Below are 17,722 nucleotides of genomic sequence, written 5' to 3' on the forward strand. Positions count from 1 at the left end.
TCAATACTGCCCCAGACACTGGAGCAGAAGGAGCTCCAGGGCCTCCTCTGCAGTCAAAGCGACCCCACTTTTATCTGTACCAAGAAAGGTTTCAAATAAAAAGTGTTCCCCTAAAAGAAGCACCATTAAAAATTTCAGGGCAGAAGTATATCTCCCAGGTGTTATCAGATCATGTGTGTGACTTTTTCAATCTGCTCATGAGACAGGCCTACCAGACTTTGAAATTACTTCAAACTTGAGGATCCTTTTGATAATGAACACATCTGTGATTTATGAGAATGTGGTTGTACTTCAGATGGACTGCAATTTTTTTTAAGCATGGTATAGAGCTACTACCTACCATCTCTGCAGATTTTACAGAATTATCTGTGGCAGGATGCGGAAGATGCAGAGCACCTCAGCTCTAACTTTGTGACCAGCTAAAAGGGTTCCAGAAACTTTACATAAGCAATTCCAGTCAATCCTTGCTGTTATCCCGTAACATATTTTGGTAATAATCCTATTACTATTTTCAGACCCTTCTAGAATTAAACCACTTCTGTGACTGGATGGTCGTGGAATCTGTGATATTTAACACTACCTCTCTCTTCCTACCACTTAAACTCATTGCAAAGAACAGAAAAAGTGACTCAATTCTGAATAATTAGTTCTTTATAAGATATGCTGTCACATAGGAAGAATAATATTTTAGATGTTTTTACTAATTCATAAGACATTTCTAATAGGCAGCACTGCGGTAATATGCTTACTAAGTTCCAGTTTTGTTTGACCTGCCAGAAGTAAATTGTTCCTGTAGTTTTAATAATCCATGACATGTAACTCAGGATTTTTTCTAAAGGTTGTCATTATTAGCACTTATATAAATCCAGAAAACATTTTAATGTAAGTTAAGAGCCATTAGGACCTAGGAGGAAAAACGACTCTTAGGGCATTCCTGACATTCAACGAGGATATTTTGAAACAATAATTCCTCCAGACTAACAGGCAGAACCCACTGCAGCCCTATGCTGTGGTGTCTGGAAAAATTCTTTTCATTAGTTCTGTAGATCACAACAGAAGAGGCCTTTCTCACACAGAGACATCTACTCAGCTTGCTTAGTTTTTGATCTCCTTTCTTCAATTCAGATGGATTTTGTAGGAACTTGCCATGTGTCACACTTTACCTTATAAACAGTAATGTATCTTTGGAACAACTCCAAAGAAACTATGAGAACATGTGAAATAGACTAGAGTTTATTTCAAGAAAGGTGCTTTGTAATTATGAAGTATTATGATATGTTGTATGCTATAAACATCTGAACACATTCTGAAGTTGTAGATGTTCGTTTCTTTGGAGTGTGAGACTGCCATACTCACCTTAATAACTCATAATAATCCTGTAGATATTAATATTTACCCTATTCCATTGACTATTATTTTCATTGAAGGTGTGTTTTCAGTCTGAGAAAAAAATAAAAATGACAAACCAGACATTCCCATTTTACATAAAATCATGGTGTTAAAATGAATCAACCATAGAAAGATATTATTTATAAAACCGCTGAATTGTTCTAGATAGAGAGATCCAAAAAGAAAAATCAGACAAGTCATGAAAATAACACTCAACTAATATTCTAAGGCCCAAAGAGAATTGACTTGGGTGATTTAGGGTGCTCTATATTACATTTCTGTATCTGTTGGATTTAGGTTTTTTGCCAAAAGTATCTATTAGAGGCAACCCTTGTGATTTCTTAGTTTTAGTGACTTGGGAATAGGAAAGCAGTAGAAGTAGTGGGAGATAATGTCAGCCTTGGTTAGAAATTCTAAAATCTAATAAATGGAAACAAAGCAGTTTTTGAAAATTATGCCTAAGGCCAATTTTTTTATTATGAATGAAATAAGTAACTTCAGTGAAAGTTTTGTAAAGTATTCAAAATGTTTTCTTGATGTAGTTAGCTTCTTGAGAATTTATGTATTTATTGTTGTTGTTATTTTACTCTATTTTTTGATAGCTGGTTTGTTTGTTTCCTTTGAATCAAGATTATATGCTGAATCTCAATGATGGTAAACCATGAGATTTAGAGAGCTATACCACAAGCAATCTGATTTACCCAGTTTCCAGAATGTTTGCCTGTTTGCAGCAGTCTGCCTCAATACTGAAGTTTAGCATACTTGAAAATTGCAAACCTTTAGCTAAAAATAACCATTACACATTCTCACGTTGAAAGGTAAGCCTGGGTATTGAAACAGTCATTAGTGTAGAGAAGGAGTGCCTCAAAAATACTCAAACAGCCCTTTCAAACAGTCCATTATTTCTAACTTTTCTATTCCTGTCATCACTACCAGTATCTCCCAGATGACAGAGCTTATAATGCAAAGGGTTAATTCCCTACGTTGCTTGGTCTCCTAAGCAATCAGTTACTTTTCTTTTTTAGTTGTTTCCAAATTAGCCTAATCTTTATCACTTCTTTTTCATAATATTGTAATAGACTAATTGTGTTCCCTGTCTATCTCTTTTGACCAAAGGGAAAAGTTTTGCTTGCTGATGTTACAGTGATAAGAAAGGAAAGAAAGAAAGAAAGAAAAAGAGAGAAAGAAAGGAAGGAAGGGAAAGAAAGAAAGGAAAGAAAGAAAAAAAAAAGAAAGAAAAAGAAGGAAGAAAGGAAGGAAGGAAGAACGAAAGAGAGAGAGAAAGAAGGAAAGAGAGAAAGAGAAAATGTTGTTTGAGGTCCTAATAAAGTCTTCAGTCTAGTATTCATACATTTTATCTCTCCAAGCCTGACTCTGTGATCTTTACAGCTGTCATACCTCTTCATCTTACACTCATTTCTGTTTTTTCTTGCTTTTGTTCTTACCTTCTACACCTTTGAATGTTCAGCTTCTCTCTGTAATCAAAATTCTAAAATGCTAAGGTTCAAGTAGAGTTAAACTTCTCCCGGAAGCCTTCTTCAAAAATTTACCCTCAAGAATCTTTTCTGTACTATTTCCAGGACATTTTATGACATGGATAGTGTCAATATACCTGATATTTACTAGTTTTCTGTATTTAAGTTAAATTAGGGATAAGCTGATTCTTATATGTTTTTCTATTCCACAAATTAGTTTTCTAAATTACAGTTTATGACTCATAAAATCAATTTAGTTCACCAAGAAGTTTATTTTTTCCAATGAAATAGATATGAATAGAAAATACCAGAGAGTGGTACATGGAGTAAAGATGAATATTGATTTGTAACTCTTTTGTTTTTGTTTTTTTCTTGTGTGTGTATGCACACTCTTCTGTTTTGCATCCCAATGTACAAATGTATTTTTTTACCATGAATCATGGTCGTAAATATTTTTTAAACTTTACGAAAATTATGTCTATACTCACTCATTCATATGTACAGTTATTCATGCATTCAACATGTTGAGTATGCTGGAAAAATAAAACATAATAAAATAGTCTCTATCTTGGAGGACCTAGGATTCTCTTAGGATAGATTGATAGGTACACAAACAATTGGAGATGATGTGCCTGAATTCTGATATGCAGAGAACAGATAATTCTCTGGGAAGATGAAAGAAGTAATAGCAGTTTCTTAAGTGTCTCCTGTTGGCACTTATTCTTCATTTTCCTAGTCAGAAATCAGCATGCTACATTTTAATTTAAATACTGTAAAGATATTTGTTTAATGCCTAGTTTCTTCTCTTTTAAATGAATTATATGGTTATTGACAAGTAATGAAGTTTAAATGAATTATATGGTTATTGACAAGTAACAAAGCTATCATATAATATAAAATTCTGTTTGGGCAGGTTGCAAAAATAATAAAGCCTCTTCAACAGGCTTGAACTATTTTTTTTAAATGATAGATTCATACTTCAGACAAGCTGTATCTACTTAAAGGAAGAAGTTTCTGTGGAAAAAAATTGGCCTTCGTAAAGTTCCTCTTTACACAAAATAAGAAAACTAACTCATAGTAAATCACCTGTCTTATTCTTTCCTCATATTATTAAAATAATATGCAAGTATGTTGCAATATAATATAAAATTTCAACAGTAGTATACATGTGAAATGCCATATTGATGCCTAAAAATCATATAAATCAATAAAAAATATTTGATAAGCACAACAGATTTAAAATAATTTAGACTGACATTCTATTTTAATTTTTTCTTTCCCAAAATTCAGTGCTCTTTCGTTTGATTGGGTCTACATTAAGAGCCAAATAAAGAAACGTTTGTATAAAAGGATTTTTAAAACACTTGAGAGTCTCTTTGACATAGCAAACATTAGAATCACAATCAAATTAAAAAAGAAAACAGTGGATTGCCATTCTGCAAATGTAACCAAAACATGCTACTGATTTCTAAATAGAGTGTTTTCTTGAAACCTGAAGAAACACACCTCAGATGTGTAACCTATCTGCTCCTCTGAATTCTTAGTACATGCATTTCAAATAAGTGGTATTTTATTCTTTATCCAGCCCTAATTAATTTATGTCATTATTCTTCATTTGAAGTCCATTCGAAGTTTTTACATATCCTAGTTTCAATACGTGATTTTAAAGTTAAGGAGCTTCTCCAAACAGTTAAGTGCATACCCACACTGTCTTTCTCCACATGTTACATTAACTGGAGCTCTTTTCTATGTTGTGCTGCATGACGCTTTTTGTGCAACGCATTTCCAATGGCTTAATCACTCTATAAAGTCATGAGGAACTGTTTGCTTTATTTTGAGGAATCATGGTTCAGAGTCCAAGCCACTGGAGTTTATGCCCATATTAGGAGGTTGATTGAATAACCTTAAAAAAAAAAAAAAAAGGATTCTCCATTTTATTTAGCTTTCTGAAACAGCTTGAAATTTTATTAAATTTTCAGTACATCATGTTTAAGCTAATAATAGGTATAAGCTCCAGGAATGAAACTCCAGTTCATTAGTTTTTCTTTCAAACAATCTAGTTTTATTTTCTAAGAAGTCCTGAGTTTCTCATAATTAATATTATCTGTGTGTGAGTGTGTGTGCTATAGAATTATGAGAATTTTTATATGATTGGCATAAACTGATTTTACAGATTGAAAATATTTACTTCCTTGAGAATTACTTCCTTGGAGATTGTGTAGCATTTTTCAATGTAATTGATCTGTCTTAATTCTTATATCTCCTCTGGCATACAATATATTGTTAGTTCATCCAGATCAAGACATGATAGCTAACAACTGTATAGAGTTTTATACTTTCTTTTTTTCTTATTTATTTATTTTATTTATTTTTATTATTGAGTTTTATACTTTCAAAGGCTTATCTCATACACTAATAGATTTTTTGATGTCCTGTTAACCACATGAAGAACACAAAGCATGAAATATTTTTGTTGCCAATTTATAGATGAGAAAACTGAGGCCCAAAGAGGTCTTCTGACTCCAAATTCCATATTCTGCATATATATATATAACCTGAGTATATAAAATAGTGAAAAGTCAGAATTCTTAGAATTGCCCATGATTACTGTCAATATGTTGAGATTCCTCTTTTGAAAGTTCCGTAAACTCAATCTCTGTCTTTAGAGCTAACCCCCTCTCTTCTCCTTTACCTCTCCACTCCTGCTTAGGCTGCCTGTCTTCGTGCTGCTCGGCCCTGAATCCTGTTTCAGTAGACTTTGGGAACTCAGAGTAGGGAAAAACTCTGCAAAACTCAGTGTCAATCTGAAACCCGGAGTGAAAATCTAGTCAGGGAATGAATTATCTAGAAACTAAAAATTCTAGGGACTGCACTAGGTGCTTTCCATCTGGTAATTCTTTTATTACATATAACAATCTATGACAGGTATTTTCAGCCCCACTTTAGGATGAGCTTAGATATAGAAATGTTAAATGACCTGTCAAAATTCCCTTGATATACAGGGAGGATTCTAGGATTCACCTCAAGGTCCATGTGACCTAAAACTTAGGATCATTTCACTACATCATTCTCTCAGAACATGCATGCAAGAGTGCTTGTTCTCACAAGTGGGGTTTCTGAAGATGGTTTAGCCTTTTCTTAAGTTGTTGTTTTGTTGACCTTTGTTCAAGAGCATAAAAACATTCAGCTTTTTTTTAAAGCAAAAAGTTTACGTCTGCTATTATTTTCACTTACGTAACTGGAAGACCTGACATATACAGTGAGCTTTAGAAATTCATCACTCAGACCATAAGAAAGGATTTGCTCTGAGAAGCTGTGCAAACTGTAGTTATCAAAGAGGATTGGATTGAAATCAAAAGCAATTTGTATTACAACTGTCAAAAAAAGTCCAGGTTAAGCTGCATTACATGATATTGGCTTATAGATTAGCTATACTCCATAGATGACATATTTAATTCATGACAGTGTTTGCAGCCCCTAAAGTAAGAAAAGAGCATGCAAAACATAAACTCCTGGATAAGGACAATCAGGGAAATGGGAAGGCAGAGTAGAAAATGCTTGTTAAAAATTTTCAATAAGTATCTGTCTTTTGAAAAAGTTTTTCAAAATTTCACACAATTAAAGCCACCTAAATTATTGTTTAATTATATTTAATTTTTAATGCCCTAAATATATAATTCATCTTTTTTTAAAGCAAATTATCTCGTTAATCTAAGAACACTCTTTAACTCCTATGTTTGTTTGGTTTTCAGTCAGATATGTTCAATTCCAAAACAATTCAGAGTAATTTTGATATAGACGAGTGTAAAGTCAAGGAGATGGACTTGTCTATAACTAGTCGTGTTCACAAAATAAATCAACATTCCCAAGTTTACAGAGACGCATATACAAGTAATTCTTACCTTAAGAAAATCAAATGTATAAATGTTTGATTTATGAAACAGACAAATCATGCCTTATGTTCACTATAGAAGGATCTATTGCTACTCTTCGTAACACAGATAACACAGATTTCAGTTATCAAGACAACAGAGATACTTACAATGAAAATTCCCAGGTTCTAGTGAATTTTTTTTTGAAGAACATATATTCTTGATTATTGACTGCATTTTCTAGTTGTTTTAAATGAATTCTCCTCTATCCTTCTCCCCCAAAAAGTCATACTCCTACCTAAAGTTCCAAGTAAATTTGGAAGGTATCTTTGCATATGTGGCATTAAAATATGCACTGATTCTTCAAACTTAAATTATCAGAGAAAATGTTCTTTTCCACAGAACAATAAAACCAAAGAACGGGCTACTTTGGGTACCAATCTTTAAAATGCATGTAACTTTTATAGGAGCCAAGAGGAATTTCCCTGGGTCAGGCTGTTCCTCTCAGTTAATTGCCTTGGAATTATGAGCCTTCTTTTCCCTGCAGTGTAGAAATATTAACCCTTGCAATGACACACTCATAAGCCAATTAATAACAACATCCTGACTCTTCGTGTTTTGTGATTAACCTTCACAAACCTAAAGGGGTTGAAAAATCTTTGAGATAAAGTAGTTTCCATCAAACATCTTAATCTACTAACAAATGGGACTAAAAATAACTCTGGCATAAAAGTTTTGGGGGGAAAGCCAAATAGAGTCTGTTCACTAACTACTACAGATCCCCTCCAAAAGACAATACACTTCCATGCAGGACACAACCAGACCATTAAAATTACTGGTAAGGGCTGGGTGTTGTGGCTCAGCCTATAATCCCCGCACTTTGAGAGGCCGAAGTGGGCGTATCACCTGAGGTCAGGAGTTCGAGACCAGCCTGGCCAAAATGGCAAATCCCTGTCTCTACTAAAAATACAAAATTAGACAGGCGTGGTGGGAGGCACCTGTAATCCCAGCTATTGGGGAGGCTGAGGCAGGAGAATTGCTTGAACTCGGGAGGCAGATATTGCAGTGAGCCGAGATCACCCCATTGCACTCCAGCCTCGGTGATAAAGTGAGACCCTGTCTCAAAAAAAAAAAAAAAAAAAAAAAAAACTTAAAAATTTTGCCATAAACTGAGAAAATCATTTAAATATTCTAATTATAAAACTATCAAAGCATTTTTTCTATCTTTAGGTTTATTTGTAGATAAAATATGATTATAATGGTTTGGTGCCAAAAATCTCATAGCAAAAGATTATAAAGAATTTCTATGCAGACAAAAAAACATAATGATCATTATTTTCATTATTTTTGAATTGACAATTTCAAAAACAATGTTGAGAAAATCAGTGTAAGATTTGGTAAAAAAAAAAAGTTAGACTCCTGCCTCACACAAGATGTATTTTTTAAATCCAAATGGATAAAAGGGTTAAATGTTAAAACAAAATAAAAGATACATGCTATCAACTATAAAAGTATTAAAATGAACTATAGGTACACATATCTATAACTATGACTGAGGAAGGCTTGAAAACATAAATACCAGAATTCATCATAAATATTTATCATAAATTCATCATAAACTATAAAAAGTTTGCTTTGAATAATGATTCCTTAAGCAAAATTAAGACAAATTATAAATTGGGAAACAATATGTAAAGCAAACATAAGAAAGGATAAATACTCATAATATATGAGAGCTCCTATGAATCAATATTATATGAAATAACAAAAAATAGAAAAATTTCAAAAGAACAAAAAAATGCAAATTGCCAATAAATGTGTGAAAAGATGTTTAACCTCTTTGATAATAATGGGGATAAAAATTAAAATAATGTCATATCTTTTTTGTTCCCACTAGATTAGCAACATATAAAGCTGATAATATCCAACATTGGAGAGAAAAATGGACACTCTTATAAACTGTTGGTGGGAGTATCATTTGGTAATACCTTTTTAGAAGGCAATTTAGGCCAGGTGTGGTGGCTCAGGCCTTCAATCCCAGCACTTCGGGAGGCGAAGGTGGGAGGATAGCTTGAGCCTAGGAATTTGAGACCAACCTGGGCAACATAGTGAGACCTCATTTCTATATAAAAAAAGGTTTTTTTAAAAAAAATTAGCCACAAATGGTGGCATCTGCCTGTAGTCCCAGCTGCTTGGGAGGCTGAGGTGGGAGGACCTCTTGAGCCCAGGAGTTCAAGAGACCTTGTCTCCAAAAATAAAAAATAAAAATTTAAAAATAATGTAACTTACCTAGAACATTGGACTTAAATTTAAGACCTGAAACTATGCACTTCAAAGAAAACATAGAAAAACATTTGCCTTTATGTATTTGGCAATGTATTTTTAAATATAACACAAAGACAAGTAATAAAAGGAAAAATAAATTGGACTTGATGAAAATTTAAAACTTTTGTTCATCAAAGGACACTATTGGCCAGGTGTGGTGGCTCATGCCTGTAATACCAGCTACTCGGGAGGCTGAGGCAGGAGAATGGCGTGAACCCAGAAGGCAGAGCTTGGAGTGAGCCGAGATCGTACCACTGCACTCCGGCCTGGGCAACAGAGCAAGACTCTGTCTCAAAAAAAAAAAAAAAAAAAAGAAAGAAAGAAAACAATGAGCTATCACTAGACACTTATTAGAATGACGAAAATCCAAAACCCTGACAACACCAAATGTTTGCAAGGATGTGGAGCAACAGGAACTCTTATTCATTGCTGATGGGAATGCAAAATGGTACAACTACTTTGGAAGACATTTTGAGAGGTTTTTACAAAACTAAACATAGGCTTAACACAAAATCCAGCAGTTGCACTCCTAGGTATTTACAAAAATGAGTTGAAAACTTCACAGAAACCTGTACGCAAACTTTTATAGGAATTTTATTCACCAAAAGCAGAGCAAAACCAAGTGTTTCTTGAATAGATGATTAAACAAACTTGACATACTGTGCAATGAAATTTATTCAGCAATGAAAAGCAATGAGCTATCAAGCCATGGAAAGATATAAATGAAACTTAAATGCATATTGCATATTATTATTCCAATTATATGAAAGTCTAAAAAAGCAAAACTGTAGCAGTGGTAATCAGATCAGTGGTTACCAGATGTTCAGTGGGTGGTGGAGAAGGACTAGCTAAATGTATGAAACAGGGGAATTTTTAGGGTGGTGAAAATATTTTGTATAATACAATAGTGGTGAATGCAAGATATTAAGCATTATCAAAATCCATAGGATTTTATGGCAAAACATAAACCTTAACAGGTACAAATTTAAAAAAAAATTAGTTTGGAGAATACAAGGATGGAATGCAGAAAGTGACAAGTCTAAGTATATGACAAGTTTATAAAACAACTTCACTGAAGGTGGTTAGGGAATAAGGTGCTCACCCACTTAACATTGGGAATGAGTGTAATCTGTAAAGTTAAAGGGAAATAAATTGTATGTACACTGTACTGTAGCTGATAAAGTTGTTTCCCTTAATGGTACAGATTAGCAATTTTGAAGTCACTAAACATACATACTAGAATTGAACAATTAGGCAAATTGATGGCAAATGGTTGGAATCAGACTTCTTGCTGCTAAAATGAAAGGCTCAAATAAGCAAGGGAAGAAGACTAGAAGGATCCATATGGTAATGGATTAGAGTTGGATACATCAATAAGAACTTATATTTAGTTTGCTATATCTGCTGATGTTTACCTGTAGAAATATTTATAGATTGATAGATAGAATTTTTTTTTTGAGACGGAGTCTTGCTCTGTTTCCCAGGCTGGAGTGCAGTGGTGCGATCTCGGCTCTGTAGATGGATTCATATATATACATATTTCTCCTTGATCTGTCTGCTGAAAGAACCTGGAAACAATGGCACTTTAATTGCAAAGAGCACACATAGTGCTCAGATCTTGGTTTTTAATACCATTAGAAAAGTGTAAAAGAAACCAAAGCTCCTTGGAGAATTGGCTGAATCTAGGAACAGTGCATGACATAGACAAGATAGGTCCATACTGATATACATAAATGATTAAATAAATAAATAAATGGGGGAGAAGTGACAGGTCTCCTATGGTGAAGAATTTTTAATACCTTACAGATACACCACCTTAAGAACGCAGAGCGTAACTTTCCACTCCTTTAGTGTGAACTATATACATGGTGGCTATAAAGAGGATTATATAAAAAGAGAAAAAGGAATAACTATATAGTGGAGAAACCTGACATACCTCAAGCCCAGTGATAAAGGTTAATATCAAGAGTGGCAAGTCATACTGATAGTATGCATGCTTAAAGTATATTGTGAGAATGACATTATATCTTAGTGGGATTCCTCTCAAAAATAATTACCATAATTTAATTATGAGAAAAACATCAGACAAATCCCAAGTGGGAGACAGTCTATGAAATACCTGACCAATAATTGGCAACACTGTGAAAGCCACCTAAAACAAAAAAAAAGTCTGAGAAACTGAAAGCCAAAGGAGCCTAAGGAGAAATGACTATTAAATTTAATGTGATATCCTGAATGGTATGCTGGAACCCAAAAAAAAGGCATATTAGGGCACAGTTTAAAAAGAAAAGAAAAGACAAACCACAGACTGAGAGAAAATAGCTGCAAAACATGTGTCTGGTAAGGGACTAGTATCTAAAATACACAAATAACTCTTAAAAGACAGTGATAAAAGCAAAAACTGGATGTGGGATACACTGGTACTCTCTTTACTATCTTTGCAATACTTCTATAAATCTAAAATTCTCGTTAGTTGATGTAGTTTCTTCCTAGCCTCGATGGTCTTTACAATTTGGCATGTTTTTGCAGTGGCTGGTACCGGTTGTCCCTTTCCATGTTTAGTGATTCCTTCAGGAGCTCTTTTAGGGCAGGCCTGGTGGTGACAAAATCTCTCAACATTTGCTTGTCTGTAAAGGATTTTATTTCTCCTTCACTTATGAGGCTTAGTTTGGCTGGATATGAAATTCTGGGTTGAAAATTCTTTTCTTTAAGAATGTTGAATATTGGCCCCCACTCTCTTTTGGCTTGTAGAGTTTCTGCCGAGAGATCAGCTGTTAGTCTGATGGGCTTCCCTTTGTGGGTAACACCACCCTTCTCTCTGGCTGCCCTTACTATTTTTTCCTTCATTTCAACTTTCATGAATCTGACAATTATGTGTCTTGGAGTTGCTCTTCTCGAGGAGTATCTTTGTGGTGGTCTCTGTATTTCCTGAATTTGAATGTTGGCCTGCCTTGCTAGATTTGGGAAGTTTTCCTGGATACTATCCTGCAGAGTGTTTTCCAACTTGGTTCCATTCTCCCCATCACTTTCAGGTAGATGACTTGATTGTATATCTAGAAAACCCCATTGTCTCAGCCCAAAATCTCCTTAAGCTGATAGACAACTTCAGCAAAGTCTCAGGATACAAAATCAATGAGGAAAAATCACAAGCATTCTTATACACCAATAACAGACAAACAGAGAGCCAAATCATGAGTGAACTCCCATTCACAATTGCTTCAAAGAGAATAAAATACCTAGGAATCCAACTTACAAGGGATATGAAGGACCTCTTCAAGGAGAACTACAAACCACTGCTCAGTGAAATAAGAGGATACAAACAAATGGAAGAACATTCCATGCTCATGGGTAGGAAGAATCAATATCGTGAAAATGGCCATACTGCCCAAAGTAATTTATCGATTCAATGCCATCTCCATCAAGCTACCAATGAATTTCTTCACAGAATTGGAAAAAACTACTCTAAAGTTCATATGGAACCAAAAAAGAGCCCGCATTTCCTAGTCAATCCTAAGCCAAAAGAACAAAGCTGGAGGCATCACGCTACCTGACTTCAAACTATACTACAAGGCTACAGTAACCAAAACAGCATGGTACTGGTACCAAAACAGAGATATACATCAATGGAACAGAACAGAGCCCTCAGAAATAACGCCACATATCTACAACTATCTGATCTTTGACAAACCTGAGAAAAACAAGCAATGGGGAAAGGATTCCCTATTTAATAAATGGGGCTGGGAAAACTGGCTAGCCATACGTAGAAAGCTGAAACTGGATCCCTTCCTTACACCTTATACAAAAATTAATTCACGATGGATTAAAGACTTAAACGTTAGACCTAAAACCATAAAAACCCTAGAAGAAAACCTAGGCAATACCACTCAGGACATAGGCATGGGCAAGGACTTCATGTCTAAAACACCAAAAGCAATGGCAACAAAAGCCAAAATTGACAAATGGGATCTAATTAAACTAACAAGCTTCTGCACAGCAAAAGAAACTACCATCAGAGTGAACAGGCAACCTACAGAATGGGAGAAAATTTTTGCAATCTACTCATCTGACAAAGGGCTAATATCCAGAATCTACAATGAACTCAAACAAATTTACAAGAAACAAACAACCCCATCAAAAAATGGGCAAAAGATATGAACAGACACTTCTCAAAAGAAGACATTTATGCAGCCAACAGACACATGAAAAAATGCTCATCATCACTGGCCATCAGAGAAATGCAAATCAAAACCACAATGAGATACCATCTCACACCAGTTAGAATGGCAGTCATTAAAAAGTCAGGAAACAACAGGTGCTGGAGAGGATCTGGAGAAATAGGAACACTTTTACACTGTTGGTGGGACTGTAAACTAGTTCAACCATTGTGGAAGTCAGTGTGGCAATTCCTCAGGGATCTAGAACTAGAAATACCATTTGACCCAGCCATCCCATTACTGGGTATATACCCAAAGGATTATAAATCATGCTGCTATAAAGACACATGCACACGTATGTTTATTGTGGCACTATTCACAATAGCAAAGACTTGGAACCAACCCAAATGTCCAATAATGATAGACTGGATTAAGAAAATGTGGCACATATACACCATGGAATACTATGCATCCATAAAACATGATGAGTTCATATCCTTTGTAGGGACATGGATGAAGCTGGAAACCATCATTCTCAGCAAACTATCACAGGGACAAAAAACCAAACACTGCATGTTCTCACTCATAGGTGGGAATTGAACAATGAGAACACATGGACACAGGAAGGGGAACATCACACACCGGGGCCTGTTGTGGGGTGGGGGGAGGGGGGAGGGATAGCATTAGGAGCTATATCTAATGTTAAATGACGAGTTAATGGGTGCAGCACACCAACATGGCACATGTATACATATGTAACTAACCTGCACATTGTGCACATGTACCCTAAAACTTAAAGGATAATTTTAAAAAATCTAAAATTCTCCTAAGATAAAAGTTCATTTTGAATGCAGTTAAAAATCCTATCCATTTTGAAACAATACAAATTTTACCTCAGAATAGACAAGCTGGAACAAAGCAGTGAAGTTCATTTATGCTGCATTATTCCTGAAGAATTCATAAGAGGTTCTGGCTTATTTTACTTTTCACCTAAAGCCAAGGTGTGTGTGTGTGTGTGTGTGTGTTGGGGGTGAGTGGGGTGGGCAGAGGAGATGATGATATAAAACATTTCTTCCATAGCTTTTTCACTTTTTAAATTTCTAAAGGCAGGATATAGTCCACAATTTACGGGAAAGTCAGGATATAGTCCACAATTTACGGGAATATTGGATATCCTACAGATTTTGGATTTTGTTAAGTTCACTTTGGTTTCTTCTCTGAAAAGCTGTTATCAAATCAGTTGTGCATCTTACAATCTATGGTGTTTTATGATTGAAGATAAATGGTCTATGAACTCCATACAAGTGTAGACAACAACACTGTTCTTCCCAAAAGAATCATTCAGTTCTTTCAGTTCATACGACAAAATAACTCTACAAGGAAAAAGTTGTATTTGTTTACTTTTATATTCATAATTCAACTTTGTGAATATATAGGTCAAGGTTTACTGAGTTCAGTTTTAAACATTACCTTTAAATACTATCTTATATACATATACCAAGGCCTTCTGACTGTCACCAACCAAGTTAAAAAATACTTCAGGATGGGGTATTTGAATGCTATCCCATTTTTTTTGTTTCATATTAAACTTCTAGAGAATTGAGTGTTGTACTTGGATAATCTCAATACTGAAATCTGTCCCAAATCACAGCAACAGTGCAAAATAGGTAAAATTTCCTGTGTTGATTGGCACACTCTCTGTCTTAGTCAGTTGGGCTGCTAGAAAAAATTACCATAGACTAGGTGGCTAAAACAACAAACACTTATTTCTCAAAGATCTGGAGGCTGGGAATTCCAAGTTCAGGGTGCTGGCAGACCCCATGTCTGGTGAGGACCCTAGTGTTAATTTGCAGATGACCATCTTCTCATTGTATCCTCACATGGTAGAGAACGGAGAGAGATAGCAAGCTTTCTCTTTATTTTTCATGAGGTCACTAATCCCATTTGTGAGGCTTCCCCTTCATGTCCTAATCACCTCCCAATAGCCCCATTTTCTAATATCATTATATTGGGGTTTAAGATTTTAACATATGAATTTTGGGGGACACAAACATTGAGTCCATTGCACTCCCTTATGGCATATTACCATCCAGTCTCTCTTCTTTAAAGGCCTTCAGCTGTGCATGGTGACTTTTTGAAGATAGTCACCATAATTCCCCTCAAGGAAAGATTTTAATCTCCAAATTCCCTCCCTGAGTTTTTCTATCCATAGTTCCCATTCTTGTAGAGACTTCTTCATCCTTTCAGATGTTATAGATATATGATAATTGACAACGTATTAATGATAGTATATTAATACAAGGGTCAGCAAACTATTGCATGGCCCAAATCCAGCCTGTACCTTTCTGTGAATAAAGTTTTCTTGGAGTCCAGCCACATCCATTTGTTTAAGTATTGTCTATCACTGCTTTTGCTCTACAATGGCCATGTTAAATAGTTGGGATGGAGAACATACAGCCCACAAAGTCTAAAATATTTATTATCTAGCTCTTTATATAAAAAGTTTTCTGACCCATATTTTAATACAGTTGACTTGAGCAACACATATTTGAACTGCACAGGTCCACCTATATGTGGATTTTTTTCAATAAATATACTGGAAGATTTTTTGAAGATTTGTGACAAGTTGAAAAAAATTTACATATAAACCTGTAGTCTAGAAATATTTTTAAAAAGTTTTAAAAAAAGGTCAGGTATGTCCTAGATGCAAAAATATATGCACATACTATTCATCATTTGCTATAATAAAATGTATACAAATCTATTATAAAAAGTGAAAATTTATCAAAACTTATGCACAAACACAGACTAGACATGGAACCATTTACAACTGAGAAAAATATAAACAAATGTAAAGGTGTAGCATTAAATCACAACTGCATAAAGTTAACTTTAGTATATACTATATTACCGTAATAATTTCATAGCCAGCTCCCATTGCTATTGCAGTGAGCTCAATCTGCTTAAAACACCATTTCACACTAATCATCTCTGCATGAGCAGTTTGTCTCTCCAGTAAATTGCATATTGTAGTAAAAGATGATCTCTTGCAGTTCTTATACTGTTAGTGTCTCATGCAATACCGTAAACCTAGAATAACACTATGGGACCAATACAAAGTGCCACTGGTGAGGAAGGAAGTGCTTCCAAAAAGCTGAGACTAGTCATGACATTACAAGAAAAAGTTAAATTATTTTATATGTATCATACGTTAAGGTCTGCAGCTGCAATTCCCTACCATTTCAAGATAAATGAATCCACTGTCAGGACCACTGCAAAAAAAGAAAGGGAAATATATAAAGCCATCACTGCAGCTATACCAGCAAGTGACACAACCTTACGGTTTTTGTGAAATATCTTTTTACTCATAATGAAGATGCAGGTTTTATGTGGGTTCAGGATTGCTATAAGAGAGGCATACCTATAGACACTACTATAATTCAAGAAAAAGTAGTCATTGTATGACAACTTAAAGCAAAAGAAAATTATGGGTTCTAGAGCTAGAGGTTTAATGCCAGCAAAGGATGGTTTGATAATTTTAGAATGAGATTTGGCTTTAAAAATGTCAAGATAACAGGAAAGCATCTTCTGCTGAACTAGAGGTAACAGACAAGTTCCCAGACACTACTAAGAAAATAATTGAGGAGAAATAATATCTACCTAAACAGGTTTTTAATGCACACACAAGTTTCCTATTCTGGGCTGGGTGTAGTTGCTCATGCCTGTAATACCAGCACTTTGGGAGGCTGAGGTGAGTGGATCACTTGAGGTCAGGAGTTCAAGACCAGCCTGGAAAACATGGTGAAACCCCATCTCTACTAAAAATACAAAAATTGGCTAGGCATGGTAACACATGCCTGTATTCCCAGCTACTAAGGAGGCTGAGGCAGGAGAATCACTTAAACCCAGGAGACGGAGGTTACAGTTAGGTGAGATTGCACCCCTGCACTCCAGCCTGGGTGACAGAGTGAGACTCTGTCTCAAAAAATGAAAAAAAGTTTCCCATTCTGAGAAAACAAAGCCACAATAAATGTATTATTAAGGAAAAGAAGTGAGCACCAGAAATTAAGAGAAGAAGAGACAGGCTAACTCTACTGAATTTTTGCAAATACAGTTGAGTTTATGATCAAGACTGCCCTTACCTAAAAGCTGCTAAACTCTGAGCCTGAAGGAAAAAAATAAACACCAGCTTTCAGTCTTTTGGTTGTACACCAACCCGACCTAGCTAATGAGAACCCCTGTTTGGGATCGGTTCCATCAATGCTTTGTCCCTGAAATCAGAAGGGACATTAAATCAGAAGCACATTACCAGTAAGGAGCTGCCTTATTAAAATTATTTTGATATTGGACAGTGCCCCTGGTCACAGAACCTCATGAATTTAACACTAAAGGCATCAAAATGGTCTACTTGCCCCCAAACACATCTTTAAGTCAGCTTCTGATAAGGGGGTCATAAAGACACTTAAGGCTCATTGCACATGGTATATGAAAAGGATTGTCAATGCTA

The 17,722-nt window shown here is 35.1% G+C and overlaps 1 long non-coding RNA gene across 2 annotated transcripts in view; it reads right to left on the reverse strand.

Moving 5' to 3' along the window:
- The window catches only part of LOC130541370 (uncharacterized), an 89,423-nt gene that overhangs the window by 39,045 nt on the left and 32,656 nt on the right, over nt 1-17,722 (reverse strand). Inside the window, exon 3 of one of the 2 annotated variants that reach the window (XR_008955416.1) lies at nt 4,611-4,767. The exons of the other annotated variant lie outside the window; for it this stretch is intronic. This is a non-coding gene — a long non-coding RNA (uncharacterized LOC130541370). Of the gene's footprint in view, nt 1-4,610; nt 4,768-17,722 lie in introns of those variants that run through there. 2 annotated transcript variants of the gene reach the window in all.

This window comes from Pan paniscus, chromosome 2 (assembly GCF_029289425.2).
Source record: "Pan paniscus chromosome 2, NHGRI_mPanPan1-v2.0_pri, whole genome shotgun sequence".
In the NCBI taxonomy this organism is placed as follows: Eukaryota; Metazoa; Chordata; class Mammalia; order Primates; family Hominidae; genus Pan; species Pan paniscus.